This window comes from Rana temporaria, chromosome 4, assembly GCF_905171775.1.
Source record: "Rana temporaria chromosome 4, aRanTem1.1, whole genome shotgun sequence".
In the NCBI taxonomy this organism is placed as follows: domain Eukaryota; kingdom Metazoa; phylum Chordata; class Amphibia; order Anura; family Ranidae; genus Rana; species Rana temporaria.
The window spans coordinates 35,009,123-35,029,051 of record NC_053492.1 but is presented as its reverse complement, the minus strand read 5'-3'; the positions used below and the strand labels follow the sequence as shown (position 1 = coordinate 35,029,051).

The 19,929-nt window shown below is 37.6% G+C and overlaps 1 long non-coding RNA gene across 1 annotated transcript; it reads left to right on the top strand.

Moving 5' to 3' along the window:
• The first annotated feature begins 2,787 nt into the window (after positions 1 to 2,787).
• On the top strand, positions 2,788 to 14,769 carry LOC120936112. The gene is made up of 2 exons (XR_005748589.1): positions 2,788 to 3,336; positions 14,258 to 14,769. It is a non-coding gene; the product is annotated as an uncharacterized LOC120936112 (long non-coding RNA).
• The last annotated feature ends 5,160 nt before the right edge of the window (positions 14,770 to 19,929 follow it).

Here is a 19,929-nt window from a genome sequence, read left to right as displayed (position 1 = left end):
AGGAACAACAGATTAAGACCTACATTCCAATGATTCAGGGGACAGGTGGAGAGAAAACGGTGTTACCTAAAGAAATTGCAGGGAGTTTTGGAGAATATTATAGTTCCCTATACAACCTACAAACAAATTCACAGGACCGGGTGGGAATGGATAACTATATAACCTCCTCGGGCATCCAGAGTTTAACGCCAGAAATGAGTCAAGAGATGGAAAAACCCATTACATTAGAGGAACTACAGGAGGCAGTGAAGAAGGGGAAAGGGGGGAAAGCACCCGGGCCGGATGGATATACTATCCAGTATTATAGAGCCTTTTTACCAGAGCTAGGCCCATATATGATAAAAATGTTTAATGATTTAGGGGAATCGGGCACTTTTCACCCCGACTCATTAAAAGCGGTAATAGTGGTTATTCCTAAAGAAGGAAAGGATCCCTCCCAAAGGGGGAGTTACAGACCGATCTCTTTGCTAAACGAAGATTTGAAGCTCTTTGCTAAGATCCTAGCAGGGAGGGTCCAACATAATGTACCAGGACTTGTCCATAAAGACCAGGTGGGATTTGTGCAGAAGCGGGAGGCCCGAGATAACACGGTTAAGACTATGAACCTGATCCATCTGGTTAGCGCTTCCCGAACCCCATGTGTCTTTGTAGGGACGGATGCAGAAAAAGCATTTGACCGGATAAATTGGCAATTTATGTTTGCAGTGCTGAGACACATGGGGTTCGGTAGAAAGATGTTGCAATGGATTGCAAGTAGCTACACACATCCAGAGGCGCAGGTTAGAGTGAATGGAGTTTTGTCGTCACCCTTTAAACTCTCTAATGGGACAAGGCAGGGATGTCCTCTCTCGCCGTTATTATTTGCTCTGACAGTGGAGCCCCTTTTGAGTAAAATACGGTTGAATAACGGTGTTAAAGGGGTGTCTTTGAGAGGTACAGAGTACAAATGTTCAGCATACGCAGATGACATGATGTTTAGCTTAACTAGCCCAATGGAATCCCTCCCCAATCTAATACAAGAACTGAGTGAGTATGGAGAGTGGTCAAATTTTAAGATCAACTATGATAAATCGGAGGCAATGGGAGTGGCGATCCCAGGGAGAGATTTAAACTTATTGAAATTAAAGTATAGATTTAGATGGTCAGATACCTCCCTCACGTATTTGGGCACATCCATCCCGGCGGATCTAACACAAGTGTTTAAACTTAATTATGTACCTTTACTGTCTAAAATACGGGTCCTCCTGGATGGATGGCAGAGGGGGTTCCATTCGTGGTTTGGGCGATCCAGTATCGTCAAAATGAGTGTGCTGCCCAAGTATCTGTACCTCTTTCAGACACTCCCGGTCGCAATACCGAAATCCTTTTTTAAGCAAACACAGTCCCTTATTAATAGATTTATTTGGGCGAATAAACGCCCAAGAATTAAGGCTCGGATAATGTCATTAGCCAAACGGGATGGAGGAATAGCGGCCCCAGACATCTATAGATATTACCAGGCGGCGTTATTATGTCGACTTGTTGATTGGAGCAGACACGTAGGGGACAAGCTATGGCCAGGGTTGGAGCAGGATCAGTGCGACTGTATACTGCAGAGGGCAGCATGGTGTTACCAGGGGCTCCCAAATGATGTCAAGAAACACCCGTTGATAGGTCCCACCCTTCGGGTGGCTCATAAGCTATTTGCTAGAGGGATACTATCAACGGATGATTCACCACTTTTCCCAATCTTGGGAAACCCACAGTTTAAACCAGGCTGGATGAAAGGACCATTTAGTAAATTAATAGAGCAGGGGTGGTTCCAGGCTTCGCACTTCTTGAAGGAGGGGGCCTGGACTACTCGACAGGAGATGATATCGGGTGAGCTACCCTATCAACTCGATTTTTGGCGGTCTTTACAATTACAACATTATTTTAACACCTTGAAATCCCCAATTAGTTACGGGCGAATTTTGACAAGGTTTGAGAGGTACTGCAGCGGGGGAGGGACCCTACGGCACCCTTTATCGAGAATTAGAGAGTTATTGAATACCCCAACAGAGGAATTTCAGATACCCTTCTTCCATAAATGGGAGCGTGAACTGGGGAGACCTTTTACAGATGAACAAAAGATCAAAATAATTCGGAATATTTTTGAAACATCTATGTGTGTAAAGACACAAGAGATGAACTATAAAGTCCTGTCACAGTGGTACCGGACACCGGAGGTATTGAACAAGTGCTATCCAGACATGGTAGATAGATGCTGGAGGTGTGGGAAGAGGGGAGGAACCCTAATGCATATTTTCTGGGCCTGCCCTAAGATTTTAAACTATTGGGGTAAGGTCCGGGAAATAACACAGAGATTTAGTGGGACGCAGCTACCAGACGAATGGTCTTTTTATCTGTTGCAAGATACAGAGATGTCAGCAAGACGATATAAGAGAACAATGACCTGCCACCTTTTAAATGCTGCCCGAGCATGCATACCAGGGACATGGAAGCAGACATCCCCTCCAACTATAAGGATGTGGCTTAATAGAGTTGAAAATCTGAACAGAATGGAGGATCTGGTTTGGACCTCTAGGCAAAAACGGAGGGTATATTTAGAAACATGGGCAGAGTGGAACATATTTAGATATTCGGAGGAGGGAAAGGCCTTGATGGATGCGGATTGAGGGAGGGGTGGACGCGGGGGGACCTGTTGGGGGGAGGAATAATGAGCTTTTTTTTTTTTTTTGTATTTGTGTTTTTTTTTTTTTTTTTTTTTTTTTTGGGGGCTTGTTTGTTTAGTTGGGGGGGGGGGTACAGGGGAGGTAAGGCAGGAGGAACAGACTAGTTGCCCCAAGCCCGACGGGATATGGATTTCCCGTCGGACAGGTGGCAAAAGGGAAGGAGGGCAAAATGGTATTAGGGGAGCGGTCCAACAAAGTAGATTTGGGGTAGCATGGAAGGAACAAGTATAGGAAGAGAGATAATGTAACATATTATGAGCCTCTTTTCTTCCCCCAAAAGAGATCCACTTCCCCTTTATTTTTTGTTTCTATTTTTTCTAAAGGAATTGTTATGAAGATAATACTGTTACTTATGTATTGACTGATTTAAACCAGAGGAATGCCTCCTAGGTTTCTGTATACTCTTGCTTTGCTAAAAAAAAAACAATAAAAAGAAGATTGAAAGAAATGTTATCTGGGTGGGAAAGGACTTTTTTTTTTTTGGATTTCTTTACAGATATCTTAAATAGCAGATGCTCTTGAAAAACGCACATAGGAACCTCATTGTTCAGCTTTGGCAAGTGTGCAAATTCTGGTCCACTTTTCTTCTCCATGTTTTTCAGAATGCGTTAGAAAGCATGAGGTTGGAAATGGAGCACACACACGTAATGTACAATGGCATGTGCTATATTGAGAAGTCCTATGTAATTTAACTGATCAGGTAGATATTTTGGCTTTTTTCCTGATGCTTTAGCTGTACTGTTTTATAGCAATTCATTTGCCTATATTGTCTGAAGTGATGGTGACCTTAGAATGTTCTAGTTGTGTCTGCTTTTTTTTCACCTTACTACTTTTTCAGACTTCTACACATTCCTGGAGCCCCTTTCGTATGTCCAACATTTTACAATGTTCTTCTGTGTTGCACCTTTTTTTTATTTGCTTCCCTGGATAAATATTATTACCTTGCATAAGTGATGGCAAATGCAAGTATTCTCGGGAGGGAAAAATGCTTTTTGGATTTCTTCAGATGTGTTCGCTAAAAGTTTGGGAACAAATTGGTTCGTCAGTTGCGAGTTTCCAGGTATTCTATCTCCTTTTTATCTATTTTTTTCAGAAAGCGCTGTGAAGTTTAACTGCGCAAAATACAACTGTGAGGCAAAGAACTGACGACATGGAGAACGCAAGTACAAAAACAAATGGTTTATGGAATGGCCCTTTTTATAAATGAAGTGGGAGTTGGGAAATTTTCTGCATTGATTTCAACAGATTCTTGCTGATCGTAAGATGGATTTTCTGTGAAAATTGCAGTCCCCCTGCAGAAGACTTCTGATGCTAGGACAGTTTGCATGGTTGGTGCCAACAGTTCTTTCACATAAAGCTACCCCGATGGCAAAGTTATCACCTGTTATGTCCAAAGTGTAATTGAGGAGGAGGTACTTTGTATATAATTTATAGTTCCCTTTTTAGCAAATCAATATGTAGTTAACCTTTCTTGATGTTTCTTGATGCTTATAGCAGTTTCATTTAGCCTAAATTGTCTGATGTAATGACTATCTTAAAATGTCCGATTTGTGTCTTTTTTTTTTTTCTTTTTTTTCCCACCTTCATTTTTTTCTCTCCAGATTTTAGAAACATTCCTGGAGCCCTTCAGTATGTCCACCACAATCAATCTTTTCCAATCTCGTAATGCACCTTTTTATATTGTTCCCTGAGATTTTTAACTTGACAAGTGATGGCAAATGTTTTGGAGGAAAAATATGTTTTTGAATTTCTTCGCAATATCTTTACTAGTAGAGGTTTCAGATAGACCATTTGGGAACTGGTTTGTTCAGTTGCAGTGAGTTTCCAGGTACTCTGTTCCCCCTTTTTTTTTTTTTTTCTTTTTTTTTTTTTCACGTTTTTTTTTTTTCAGGTTAGTGAAAACCGTAAAACTGAGATGAAGACCTGCCAACAGTCTGCAAGTATGTCAGATGCTTGATTGAATTTTTTTAATAACTTGTCGTTCGGGTAGTTTTTGGGATTGTTTCTGGATTGATTTCAACAGATACTTGATCGGAAGACTGTCCGAGAAATTCTCAACATTCCTGCAGAAGACTTCTGAGGCTCGGGACAATCTCCATATCCACCTCCTTTTAAATTTCCACTGATTTTATAAAAGATATTTCTGCAAGTTGGCAAATGAGAGAACCTGAAGGAGGGAAAAAGACAGTCTTGTTTGAATTTCTTTTACAGATGTCTTCGCTACTAGAAAATTGAGAGAAACAAAATTTGGGAGTTGGTTCAGCTGCATTGCAGTTTCCAGGTATTCCATTTTTTCCCCTCTGTTTTTCAGAATGCATTGTAAAGTGTTTTTTAGCTACAGTAAAAAAAACTGAGAAGAATTGACATCACACAGACTGAAAGTACACTGGCAGATTTATGGAGTGGCCCGCTGAAAGAATTGTTTGGGAGTTTTTGGGATATTTTTCTGGTTGCTTTCAACAGATTCTTGAGGATCGGAATACAATTATCCGTGAATCTCGGCACCCTGTAGATGACTTCTGAGGGTCGAACAGTCTCCATGTTTCTGTAATTCCAACATTTAATTGATAAACTTACTTTATATAGAATTATAGTTGCCATTGCATGTCAATATGTAGTTTAGAATGACTAATCAGATGGATGTTTTTAATTGGTCTTGCCTTTTCATTTTGTTTTATCCATGATGCTCTATACAGAAGTTGTTTGTCTTAATGATTTGATATGTCCTAGTTCTGTGTCTTGGTTTTGGAGAATTTTAAGGATTTTCTTTTCGCTTTTGTCTACATTGGGATATACTTCAACATTTCCTAGACTTTTGTTGGCACATGAAATTAGATTTTGGGTAGAAAGGGACAGTCTTTTTTTGGATTTCTTAACGTATCTCTGCTATAGCGGCTATTCCTGAAAAAAACTCATACTGGGAAGTTTCTTCGGTGAGTTGCCATGTATTGTCCACATTTTCAGAATATTTTAATAATCCAAAAAAAAAATTACTACAAACGTGAGATTAGAAATGACGCATATGTAATTCAATGGCAGATGCTATATAGAAGTTCTATGTAGTTTTTTTCAATTCATGTTTTACTTTTCTAACATGATCCTGTTTTTTTTTTTGATGCTTTAAACGTGCTGTTTTTAGCAGTTTAGTTTGTCTATATTGTCAGAAGTGGTGATGGTCTTTGGATGTCCTATTTCGTTTCTATGCCTTACTTCTATTTCAGATTTTAGAAACCCATTTTAAACCCCCTCCGGTATATCCACCATTATCGTAAAATGTTTGCTCGCCAGCAACATATCTGTATATTCTCTTGGATAAGCATTGTTAATGTATTGGCAAGTGAAACTGATTTCTGGGTGGGGAAAGGATGGTCTGCTTTTTGGATTTCTTTACAGATGTCTTTACTAGCGGAAGTTGCTGAATGACAAGTTGGACTCCTGATTTGTTTGAGTGAGATTTCAGCTATTCTGTCCTTTTTTTTTTTTTCTTTTTTCTTTTCTTCTCTTTCTCCGTATTTTTCAGAATGCCTTGTGAAGTATTTGAGACATAATAAATGACATGAGGCGTTAAGCACAACAGATGGTTTATGGACTAACCCTGTTTAATGAATGGTCATTTGGAGGTTGTTGGGATGCTTTTCTGAATTGATTTCAACAGATTCTTGATTGTAAAATTGTCTGTAAAAAACCTAAGCACCCCTGCTTAAAGACTTCAGAGATTGTCATCAGATTTCTGTAATGGCTCTATAATGGTAATTGATGAGGTGTTAGGTTAAAAATGGTTAAATGGTAACTATATCAATATATAGTTTAGTATGAATAAACCGATGGATGTTTTTCCTTTTAAATTGGCCCTGTCCTTTCTTTGTGTTAGCCATGATGTGTATAGATGAATTCAGTTTCACTGTATTTGATTTCATAACAATGACTATAATGTCCTATTTTAGTGTTTGTGCCTCTTTTTTTTTATTTTTTAAGTAGGCAATCAAACTTGACTCCCCCTCAATATTCCAATATTGTAAAATGTGTCTTTTTACTCCTGCAAACATTGATCCATCAATATTTCCCCAATGTGTGATAGATAAAATGATGATCTGGGTGGGAAAGGACAGTTTTTTTTTTTTATTTGGATTTTTTTTTACAGATCTCTTAAATGGCAGATACTCAAACACATGGGAACCTTTTTATTCTGCTTTGGTAAGTGTACATGTATTCTGGTACTTTTTCTCAGTGTTTTTCAGAATGCGTTGGAAAGCAGGAGATGAAAAACCAAGCACACGTCAAGTAGCTATAGGAAGAACTGATCAGGTCGATTGATTAATTTATAATTTTTTTCTTTGGATTGGTTCTGCTTTTTCCAGATGTTTGTCATACTGTTTTATGGCAGTTCAGTTTGCCTATATTGTCAGAAGTGATGGCGACTTAGCATTTTCTATTTTTGTCTATGCCTTTTTTTTCCCACCTTTTTTCAGACTTGGAAACCTTCCTGGAGTCCCTTCCGTATGTTCACATTATACACATTATTATCTGCTGTAATGCGCCTAAATTTCCCTGTGTAAATATTACCTCGACAAGTGATAGGAAATGCAAGTTCTTTTTGGAGGGAAAAAGACAGTCTGCTTTTATTTTTTCAGATGTCTTCGCTGGTAGAGGTTTCAAATAGACCAACATTTGGGAACCAATTTGTTCTGTTGCAGTGAGTTTCGAGGTATTCTATACTTTTTTTTTGTTTTTTTTTCTGTGTTTTTCAGAATATACTGTAGTTTTTTAAAAAAGTAGAAAAACTGACAACACACAAAACCGCAAGTACGACGGCTGATGTTTTATGGAATGGCCATATTGAATAGATTGTCATTTGAGAGTTGGGATATTTTTCTGGATTGATTTCAAAAGATTCTTGACGATTGTAAAATGGATGATCTGTGAAAATCTCATCACCCCTGCAAAAGACTTCTGAGGCTTAGACCATCTCCATATTTCTTTAATTCCAGTATGTAATTGATGAGAAACCTACTTTGTATATAATTGCCATTTTAGCATATCAATATGTAATTTAGTACTACGGATTACTTTTTTTTTTTTTTTTTTTTTTTCCTTACAAAATGTCTTGCCTTTTTAATTATGTTTAGAGAATATCAACTTTGTGTTGTCTGGGTTGATTTTATGGTGTTCTGTTTTTCCTATCTTTCTTCATTTGTGGGTGTTAGCGAATGTCTTCAGGCCCTCTCAATATATGTCCATTATTGTAAGAATTTTCTGTTTTGCTCTTGTACATTAGGAAATGTTGAAGTATTTCTCAGATTTGATGGCAAATTAAATTAGTTTTGGGTGTTCTTATTTGACATTGCTTTACAGATGGCTCTACGAGTAAATGTACCTCAAAAACACTGGGACATTTTCTGTTCTTCAGCTTTGAGTTGCCAGGTATTTTGTCTCCCTCCTTTCTCCAGTGTTCTTCAGAATGTGTTTTAAAACATGAGATGAGAAATGAAGCATATGTAGAGCACACGTACAATAACAAATGCTATACTGGGAAGTTTCTAAGTAAAATTTTTCAATAAATCTGGAAAATGTTTTTTACTTTTTAACCATGGTCCCGCATTTTTATAATACTTTAGCCATGCTATATTTATAGCAGTTAATTTTGCCTATATTGTCTGAAGTGAAGATAAGCTTCAGATGTCCTATTTGTGTCTGCTTTTTTTCCACCTTACTTATTTTTCAGACTTGAAAACATTCCTGAAGCCCCTTTCATATGTGCAAATTATAAAACTTTACTGCATCCTGCTGTAATGCACCTTTTTATATTGTTTCCCTGGATAAATATGATACCTTGATAAGTGAAGGCAAAAGAGTACTTTCAGGAGGGAAAAGATGGTCTGTTTTTTTTTTTCAATTTCTTCGCAGATGCCTTCACTAGTAAAAGTTTCAGATGGACCAACATTTAGGAACTGATTTGTTCTTCAGTTGCAGAAAGTTTTCAGGTATTCTAGCCCCTTTTTCACAGTGTTTTTCAGATTGCTTTGTGAATTATTCTAACAGCGGTAAAATATAACTAACACATAGATTGCAAGTGCAACAGCAGCAGATGGTGTATGGAATGGCTCTGAATGATTTGTCATTTGGGAGTTGGGATTTTTTTTCTGCATTGATTTCAACAGATTCTTGCTGATCGTAAGAAGGATTTTCTGTGAATCTCGGTTCCTTTGCAGAATATTTCTGATGCAAGGACAGTTTCCATATTTTGCATGGTTAGTGCCAAAAATTCTTTCTTGTAAAGCTACCCCCCCATAGAATAGTGATCACCTGTTATGGCCAAAATGTAATTGAGGAGATACTTTATTTATAATTATAGTTGTCTTTTTAGCATGTCGGTATGTAGTTTTAATACAACTTTCTTGATGGTGCTTATAGCAGTTTCATTTTGCCCATATTGTAATGACAGTCTTATGATGTCCCATTTGTGTCTATGCATTTGTATGTCCACCACTATCAAAATTTTGTGTAATCTCGTTGTGCGCAACATATGCTTTATTTATGTTTTTAAACATATGTACAATGGCAGATGCTATACTGAGTTCTGTGTATTTTTTTCAAAAAAGTAGATGGATGTTTTAACTTTTACCATGGTCCTACCCTTTTATATATATTACTTTAGCCCATGCTATTTACTGTTCATTTTGCCAATATTGTAATGGTGATATTAGGATGTTCTATTTTTGTCTATGCCTCCCCCCCCCCCCCCCCCCAACCTTACTTTTTTTCATACCTGGAAATATTCCTGGTGCTGCTTCCGCATTTCCAAATTATAAACATTATTAGAGTTCTGCTGTAATGTAACTTTATATTGTTTCCCTTGATAACTGATGACAAATTAGAGTACCTTCAGGAGGGAACAGACAGATGCCTTCACTAGTAGAAGTTTTAGATGGACCAATATTTGGGAACCGATTTGTTCAGTTGCAGCGAGTTTCCAGGTATTCTATCCCATCTTTCTCCGTGTTTTTTCAGATTGCCTGATGAAGTTTTGTAACAGTGGTAAAATATAACTGAAAACAGACTGCATGTACCACAGCAGATGGTTTATGGAATGGCCCTGAATGATTTGTCGTTTTGAAGAGTTGGGGACATTTTTTTTCTGAATTGATTTTCAACAGATTCTTGCTGATCATAAGATGTTTTTTCTGTGAAAATCGCAGTCCCCCTGCGGAAGACTTCTGATGCTAGGACAGTTTCCATAGTTTGCATGGTTAGTGCCAACAGTTCTTTCACATAAAGCTACCCTGATGGCAAAGAGATCACCTGTTATGGCCAAAGTGTTATTGAGGAGAAGGTACATGTATATAATTATAGTTGCCTTTTTAGCATATCAATATGTAGTTTAGTAAACCTTTCTTGATGTTTTATTTATGGTGCTTATAACATTTAAGTTTGCCTATATTGTCAGAAGTTAATGCCTATCTTAGGATTTCCTATTTGTGTCTCTGCATTTTTTCCACCCTACTTATTTTTCAGATTTTAGATACATTCCTGGAGCCCCTTCCAGATGTCCACCACTATCAAGATTTTTTTATCTCGTGTAATGTAGCTATATATTGTTCCCTGAGATAAACATCATTACCTTGGGCAAGTGATAGCAAATTAATATTTTGGAGGAAAACAATGTTTTTGAATTCTTTAGATGTCTTCACTAGTACAAGTTTCGGATAGACCACTTGGGAACTGGTTTGTGAGTTTCCAGGTACTCTGCCCCCCTTTTTTCTCGCTTCTTTTCAGATTGCATAGTGAAAACAGTAGAACTGTGAGATGAAGACCTGGCAACACAGGCTGCAAATACGTCGGATGCTCGATGGAATGGCTTTTTTTAATTGTTAGGGAGTTTCGGGGATGTATTGATTTCAACAGATTCTTGATCATAAGACGGGTTTGTCCGTGACAATCTCAGCACTCCTGCAGAAGACTTCTGAGGCTCGGACAGTCTCCATATGTCTGTAATTATAGCATATAATGAGAACTTTGTGTATAATTGCCATTTTAGCATATCAATATGTAGTTTAGTGCGACTGAGGAGATAAATGTTCTTTTTTTTTCTTGGTAAATTGTTCCTGCTTTTTTCATTAGGTTTTATCCATGATGTATACAAAGTTTAGTTTGTCTGATTTGATATGTCCCATTTCTGTGTCTGCCTTTTTCCCCACCTTTCTTCTTTTGTAGGTGTTGGAGTATGTCTTCACACCCTCTCGATTTGTCCACTATTTTGTAATTATTTTTTTTCCTCGTACATTGGGATATACTGCAACGTTTAGCAAACTTGTGATGTCAAATGAGTTTTGGGTGGGAAAGGACAGTCTTCTTTTCTTTTTTTTTTTCTTCAAATCTCTACAAGCAGATGCTCCTGAAAAACACGTTGGAAAGTTTTAGTTCTTCAGCTTTGAGTTGCCAGGTATTGTCCACTTTTCCTTCAGTGTTTTTTTCAGAATGTGTTTGAACGCATGACATTAGAAATGAAGAATGTACAATACTATATAGAGAAGTCTGAAGTTTTTTTTTTTTTTTTTAAATTGGGTAGATGTTTTACTTTTCTAACACGGTCCTGTCTTTACATAAGCCATGCTGTTAATAGACAATCAGTTTGCCTATGTTTTCAAAATTATTTTTGCACGTCCTGTTTTGTCTATGCCTTGTTGCATCTTATTTTTCAGACTTTAAAAACATATTTCAAGCCCTCCCGGTATATCCAGCATTTTAACGTTTTTAACCCCTGCAACATACCTATATTTTCTCTTGGATGAGCATTTAATACTTTGACAAATGTAATGTTCCCTGGGTGGGAAAGGACAGTCTTCTCTTTGGATTTCCTCACAAGTGCCTTTACTAGATGATGTTTCTTAAAAAAAAAAAAAAAAACGGTAACCTGTTCATTCAATTTTGGTGAGTTGTCAGGTATTCTGTGCCAATTTCCTCAGTGTTTTTCAGAATGCCTTGGGAAGTATTTGAACTGCGATGGTAGCAACTTTGAGGAATTGACCTCCCACATGGCGCAAGTACAATAGAGTATGCATTATGGAATAGCCCTGTTTAATGTGTTGTAAACATTTTTGGGATGTTTTTCTGGATTGATTTCAACTGATCCTTGCCAATTGTAAGATGGATTATCTGCACCCCTGCAGAGGGCTTATTGACGTTCAGTCGCCATATTTCTGTAATGCTACCATGTAGTTGATGAAGAAAGTGTAATTGCCATATTGGCATATGAATCGTCTTTTACAACTGATCAGGTAGATTTTTTCTTTCTTGGTCCTGCTGTTTATAGCGGTTTAGCTTGCCTATGTTATGTGAACTGATGATCTTGGTATGTCCTCTCTGTGCCAGTGTTTTCTACCTTGCATTTTTTTTCAGATTAAAAAACATTCCTGGAGCCCCTTCAAAAAAATGTAAATTTCATTAAATGCATCCATTTTATGTTCTCTTGGATAAACATTAATCCTAATACCTTGGCAAGTGAAAGTACTTTTGGGAGGGAAGACAGTTTTCATTCTGGATTTCTTCAGATGTCTTCACTAGTAGAAGTTTCGGATAGACCGTTCAGGAACTGGTTTGTGTTTCAGCTGAGTTTCCAGGTATCTCCCTTTTCTCTGTTTTTCAGATTGCATTCTTAAATATTTTAGTTGCAGTAAAAAATATAACTGAAGGACCGACCACACAGGGATTTTTATTATAATGGCAGATGCGTTTATAGAGTGGCCATGTTTGAATGAATTGTCCTGTTGGGATGATCTGAATTGATTTCAACAAAGCTTTGCCAGTCAAAAGATGGATTATCCAAGAACATCTCAGCACCCCTGCAGAAGACTTCTGAAACATGGACTGTCTCCGTATATTTGGGTATACAGTATGGTTCATGTCAATTCTTTAACCGTTACCCAGACAGCAAAGTGATCTCCTGTTGATGGTCACAATGTAATTGGTATGGTATTTTGTTTATAATTGGAGTTGCCATTTTAGCACAACTGATCAGATGAATGTTTTTTCCTTTTACTAAATTGGTCCGGTCAGTTTTAGGTACACCTGCTCAGTTACTAGGTAACAATAAGCCTATCACATGGCAGCAACTCAATGTATTTAGTCATCTAGATGTGGCGAAGACTACTTGCTGAAGTTCAAAGAAAGGGGATTTAAGTGCCAGACGGGCTGGTCTGAGTGTTTAAAAAAACTGCTCATCTACTGGGATTTTCACGCACAACCGTCTCTAAAGTTTACAGAGCATGGTCTGAAAAAGAGAAAATATCCAGTGAGCAGCGTCGTGTGGATGAAAATTCCTGGTTCATGTCAGGAGAATTTGAGATGATGCAAAGGAAACAGTAACTCAACCACTCGTTAACAATCAAGGTATGCAGAATACCATCTCTGAATGCACATCAAACCTTGAAGCAGATAAGCTACAGCAGCAGACCACCACACCGGGTGTCATCGAACAGCAAACTAAGGCTAAAATTCGCACAGGCTCACCAAAATTAGACGGAAGAAGAATGGAAAAACTTTGCCTGGTCTGAGTCTTGGTTTCAGTTGCGACATTCGTATAGTAGGGTCAGAATTTGTTGTAAACATGAAAGCATGGATCCATCCTGCCTTGTATCAATGGTTCAGGCTGGTGGTGTAATGGTATTGAGGCACACTTTGGGCCCCTTAGTACCAATTGTGCAAAGTTTACATGCCACGACCTACCTGAGTATTGTTGCTGACCATGTTCATCCCTTTGACTACAGTAGTGTACCCATCTTCTGATGGCTCCTTCCAGCAGGATAATGCACCATGTCACAAAACCCGAATCATCTCACCACTTGTTTCTTAAACATGACAGTGAGGTCACTGTACTCCAATGTCCTCCACAGTCACCAGATCTCAGTCCAATAGAGCACCTTTGGGATGTGCAATGGGAGAGTTACATCATGGATGCCAACAAAATCTGCACCAACTGCGTGATGATATCGAGTCACTATGGACCAGAATCTGAGGAATGTTTCCAACACCTTGTTGAATCTATACCATGGAGAATTAAGGCCATTCTGAAGGCAAAAGTGGGTCAAACCTGATACTACTATCAAGGTGTACCTAATAAAGTGGCCGGGAGTGTATAGAGAAGTTCAGTTTGCCTGTACTGTCTGATTTGATAACAATGTTACTGTATAATGTCCTATATCTGTGTTTGTGCCTTTTTTTTTTTTTTCTCTTTTTTTTTTTTGGTGACAATTTCTTGAATTCCTCCAATATGGGACCATTATTGTAAGAATTTTCTTTTTACTCCTGTGTACATTGGGATACACTGCCAGCATTTCTTGTCATTTATGCCAACGTGTGCTATGAGATGTAATGTTATCTGGGTGGGAAAGACAGTTTTTTTTTCTTTTTTGGATTTCTTTACAGATATCTTAAATAGCAGATGCTCTTGAAAAACGCACATGGGAACCTTATTGTTCAGCTTTGGTGAGTGTGCAAATTCTGGTCCACTTTTTTTCTCCATGTTTTTCAGAATGCGTTAGCATGAGGTGGGAAATGGAGCACACACACGTAATGTACAATGGCATGTGCTATATTGAGAAGTCCTATGTAATTTAACTGATCAGGTAGATATTTTGGCTTTTTTCCTGATGCTTTAGCTGTACTGTTTTATAGCAATTCATTTGCCTATATTGTCTGAAGTGATGGTGACCTTAGAATGTTCTATTTGTGTGTGCTTTTTTTTCCCCTTACTACTTTTTCAGACTTCTAAACATTCCTGGAGCCCCTTCCGTATGTCCAACATTTTTACAATGTTCTTCTGTGATGCACCTTTTTTTTATTTGCTTCCCTGGATAAATATTATTACCTTGCATAAGTGATGGCAAATGCAAGTATTCTCGGGAGGGAAAAATGCTTTTTGGATTTCTTCAGATGTCTTCACTAGAAGTTTGGGAACAAATTGGTTAGTCAGTTGCGAGTTTCCAGGTATTCTATCCCCTTTTATCTCAGTTTTCAGAAAGCGCTGTGAAGTTTAACTGCGCAAAATACAACTGTGAGGCGAAGAACTGACGACACGGAGACCGCAAGTACAAAAACAAATGGTTTATGGAATGGCCCTTTTTATAAATGAGTTGTCATTTGGGAGTTGGGATATTCTGGATTGATTTCAACAGATTCTTAGTAAACGTAAGATTTTCTGTGAAAATCGGTTCCCCTGTAAAAGACTTCTGGAGTTTGAAGAGTTTTCCATATTTTAATGCCTTCACAGAGGACATGGTTAGTGCCAACAATTATTTTTCATATAAAGTTACCTGGATGGCAAAGTGATCACCAGTTGTGGCCACAATCTAATTGAGGTACTTTGTATATAATTATAGTTGCCTTTTTAACATATCAATATGTAGTTTAGTACAACTTTCTTGATGCGTTAACCATTGTGCGTATAGCAGTTCAGTTTGCCTATATTCTCTGAAGTGATGACTATCTTGGGCTGTGTTCCATTTTTGTCTATGCATTTTTCCACCTTATTTTTCAGATTTTATAACAATCTTGGAGGACCTTCAGTATGTCCACCACTATCAAAACTTCTCTCCTGTAATGCACCTTTTTGTTTTCCCTAAGACATCACTAGTAGAAGATTCAGATAGACCATTCAGGAACTGGTTCGCTCTTTAGTTGCAGTGAGGTTCCAGGTACTCTGTCCCCTTTTTCTCCAGTGTTTTTCAGAGTGTTCCATGGAGTGTTTTAAATGCAGAAGAAAAAAACTATTGAGGTCAAGAACTGACAACACACAGAGACAAAGTACAATGTCAAATGCTTTCTAGAATTGCCTTGTTGAATAAATTGTCATTTCGTAGTTGGGATATTTTTTCGCTTGATTTCAACAGATTCTTGAGGATCGTATGATGGCTTATCCGTGAAAATCTTGGCACCCTTGCAGAAGACTTCTGAGGCTTGGACAGTCTCCATCTCGAATTCTAGCATATAATTGATTAGAACTTACTTTGTATATACTTATCAATATGTGGTTTAGTGCGACTGGTCAGATTTCTTACTAAATTGTTCCTGCCATTTTCATCATCTTTCTATCCCTTTCTCGTTTGCTTCATGCCACAGAGCTAGCTTTCTCTGACGATAGCGGCCACCATTATTTTAATACATGGACTTTAAGTTCATTTGCATTGCTTATGGACTATATTTTCTGTCTCCAATGTGCCCGATTATAGTAATCATGTATACATTGTCTTGGCGCCAGCAATTACTGTATTTTCTTGGGATATCCTATGTGCCTGCCTTTTTTTTTCCTCACTTATTTTTCAGACTTTAAAACATTCCTGTAGCCCCTTTCCGTATGTCCCATCATTAACATTACATTGTTATCTATTGTAATGCACCTTTATAGTTCTCTGAATAAACCTTATTACTTTGACAAGTGATGAATGAAAGTACATTGGGGTGGGAAAAAAGTCTGGTTTTTGGATGTCTTCACTAGTAGATTTGGATACACCATTTGGGAACCCGATTTTGTCTTCAGTTCCAGTGAGTTTGCATGTATTCTGTCTTTTTTCTCAGTGTTTTTCAGATTGCGTTTTGCAGAGAGTTGTAACTGCAGTAAAATAGAACTTTCAAATAAAACGGAACACGCAGAAACCGCAAGTACAACAGATGGTTTATGGAACACCCATTTTAAAGGAGTTGTCATTTGGGAGGAGTTGGGATATTTGTCTCGATTGAAAGCAACAGATGCTTGACGATCGTAAGATGGTTTTTCTGTGGCAATCTGCAGGGGAACCGAGAAGACTTCTGAAGCTTGGGCAGTTTCCATATTTTAGTAATGCCTTCATAGAGGACAGAGTATATTTGCATAGTTGGTGTAAATCTAGTTGCCTTTTTAGTATACAAGTATGTTTAGTACCAAGTTCTTGATGCTTTATTCATGGTGTCCTATTTGTGTCTATGCCTTTTCTTCACCTTATTTTTCAGATTCCAGAAACGTTCCTGGAGCCTCTTCACTATGTCCATCATTATCAAAAGGTTATCTCCTATAATGCATCTTTTATATTGTTCATTGGGATAAACGTAATTACCTTGACAAGTAATGGAAAATGTTGGGAGGGAAAAGACAGTCTGTTCTTTGAATTTCTTTACAGATGTTTTCACTAGTAGAAGTTTCGCATACACCATTTGGTGGGAACCCAAGTGATGGCAAATAAAGGTCCTTTTGGGATGGAATAGATTGCTTGTTTGGATTCCTTCACAGATGTCTTCACTGGTAGAAGTTTCAGATAGATCATTTGAGGATGGATTTATCTTCAGTTGCAGCAAGTTTCCAGGTATTCTATCCCGTTTGTCAGTGTTTTTCAGATTGTGTTGTGAAGCTTTGTAACTGCAGTAAAATACAACTGAAATGAACTGACAACACACAAGACCGCAAGTACAACAGAAGATGGTTTATGGAATGACCATATTAAATGAGTTGTCATTTGGAGGTTGTTGAAATATATTTCTTTATTGATTTCAACAGATTTTTGCTGATCGTAAAATGTATTTGTATGGTTAATGCCTTTTTCAGATAAAGCTACCCTGCTAGTATAGTGATCATCCGTTTATGCCACAATGTAATTGAGAAGGTACTTTGTTTATAGTTGCCATTTTAGCATATCCATATGATTAATACAAATGCTCAGATGGAGTTATTCATTTACTAAATTGGTCCTGCTTTTTCTAGATATTTTAGCCATGCAAGTTATAGAAATGTAGTTTTGCCTATATTGTCAGAAGTGATGCTGATCTTAAAAATGTCCTATTTGTGTGTCTGCTTTTCCCCCCACCTTTTATTCCAGATTTTAAGAACTTTCCTGGAGCTCCTTCAGTATGTACACCACTATCCTCATCTTCTGTAATGCACCTTTACATTGTTCCCTGGGATAAACCTTATTACCTGGGCAAGTGATAGAAAATGTAACTTTCAGAGGAAAAAGGTTTTGGATAATCGACTGGGAGCTGAGCTGGTTGGTTCAGTTGCAGTGAGTTTCCAGGTACTGTCCCCCTTCACTGAAGTTTTTTAACTGCTGTAGAAAAATGACTACGATGAAGAATTGACAAGAGACCTAAAATACAATGGCAGATGCTTTATAGAATGGCCATGTTGAATAAATTATCATTTGGGAGTTGGAATATTTTCTGGATTGATTTAAACAGATTTTTAAGGATCGTAAAATGGATTATTTGTAAAAAAAAAATCCAAGCACTCCTGTAGAAGACTTCTGAGGCTCAACCAGTCTCCATATTTCTGCAATTCCACCATGTAGTTGAGAAGTTTGTATATAATTAGTCTTTTTATTTGCGAATCAAGATGTAATTTAGCACAACTGAGATGGATGTGGGGGTTTAGTTTTTCTTTACTAAATTGGTCTGGTCTTATCTTTTAATCCATGATGTATACTGATAAAGTTCAGTTTGTATTGTCTGATTTGATATGTCCAATTTCTGTCTGGGCCTCTCCCCCCCCCCAATCTTTCTTTTGTAGGTGTTGGAGAAATGTCTTCAAGCCCTCTCGATATGTACACCATTACTTTTGGGCTTTTCTTTTTTGCTTTTGGGATGTACTTCAATATTTCCTAGACTTGTGATGACAATCAAAATCCATTTTGGGTGGGAAAGGACAGTCTTCTCTTTGAAATTTCTTCAGATCTCTACTAGTGGATATTCCTGAAAAGCACTCTGGGAAAATTTCTGTCTAGGTGAGTTGCCAGGTATTCTTGTCCACCTTTTCTCCAGTGTTTTTCAGAATGTTTAAAAACATGAGATGAGAAATGAAGCATATGTTGAGCACATGTACAATGGCGGATGCTATACTGAAGTTCTGTGTAATTTATTCAATAAATCAGATGGATGTTTTTTACCATTGTCCTGACTTTTATAATACTTTAGCCATGCGATTTGCCTATATTGTAATGGTGATATTAGGATGTCCTATTTGTGTCTGCCTTTGTTTCCCCCCCACCTTACTTATTTTTCAGACTTTGAAACATTCCTGGAGCCCCTTCCTTCCCTTCCGTATGTCCAAATTATAAACATTTTTACAATGTTCTGCTGTAATGGACCTTTACTGTATATTGTTTGCCTGGATAAATAAAATTACCTTGATAAGTGATGGCAAATGAGTACCTTCAGGAGGGAAAAGACTGTTTTGTTTTTTATAGATGCCTTCACTAGTAGACGTTTTGGATGCAACATTTGGGAACTGATTTGTTCTTCAGTTGCGAGTTTCCAGGTATTCTATCCCCTTTTTCTCAGTGTTTTTCAGATTGCCTGATGAAGTATTGTAACAGCGGTAAAATATAACTGGCAACAGACTGCAATGCAAGTACAACAGCAGATGGTTTATGGAATGGCCATGAATGAATTGTCATTTTGGGAGTTGGGAATTTTTTTCTGCATTGATTTTAACAGATTCTTGCTGTGATAGATGGATTTTCTGTGAAAATTGCTGTTCCCCTGCAGAAGACTTTTGATGTTAGGACAGTTTCCATGTTTTGTATGGTTAGTGCCAACAATTTCACATAGTTACCCCCGATAGCAGTGTTCACCTGTTATTGTTATGGCCTGTAATTGAGGGAGGTACTTTGTATATAATTACCGTTGCCTTTTTTTTTTTTTTTTTGCATATCCGTATGTAGTTTGATATATCTTTCTTGATTTATTTATGGTGCTTAAATCATTTCAGTTTACCTATATTGTCTGGAGTAATGACTATCTTAGGATGTCTTATTTGTGTCTATGCATTTTTTTCCACTTTATTTTTCAGATTTTATAACTTTACTGGAGCCCCTTCCAGATTACCACTACTACAAACATTTTTTATCTCCTGTAATGCTGCTTTATGATGTTCTCCGAGACAAACATAATCTTGGCAAGTGAAGGCAAATGTTCTTTTGGAGAGAAGATCTGTTTGTTGAATTTCTTCACGATAATCTTCACTAGTAGAAGTTTCATACGGACCATTCAGGAACTGTTTTGTTCTAAAGTTGCAGTGAGTTTCCAGGTACTTTGTCCCCTTTTTCTCAGTGTTTTTCAGAATGTACCATGAAGTATTTTAGATGCTGTAGAAAAATTACTGATTTAAGAACAGATGGCGCACAGTGACCGCAAGTATAATATGTCCACCTTCTTTGTAAGAACTTCCTTTTCTTTTGTGTACATTGGGATATACTTC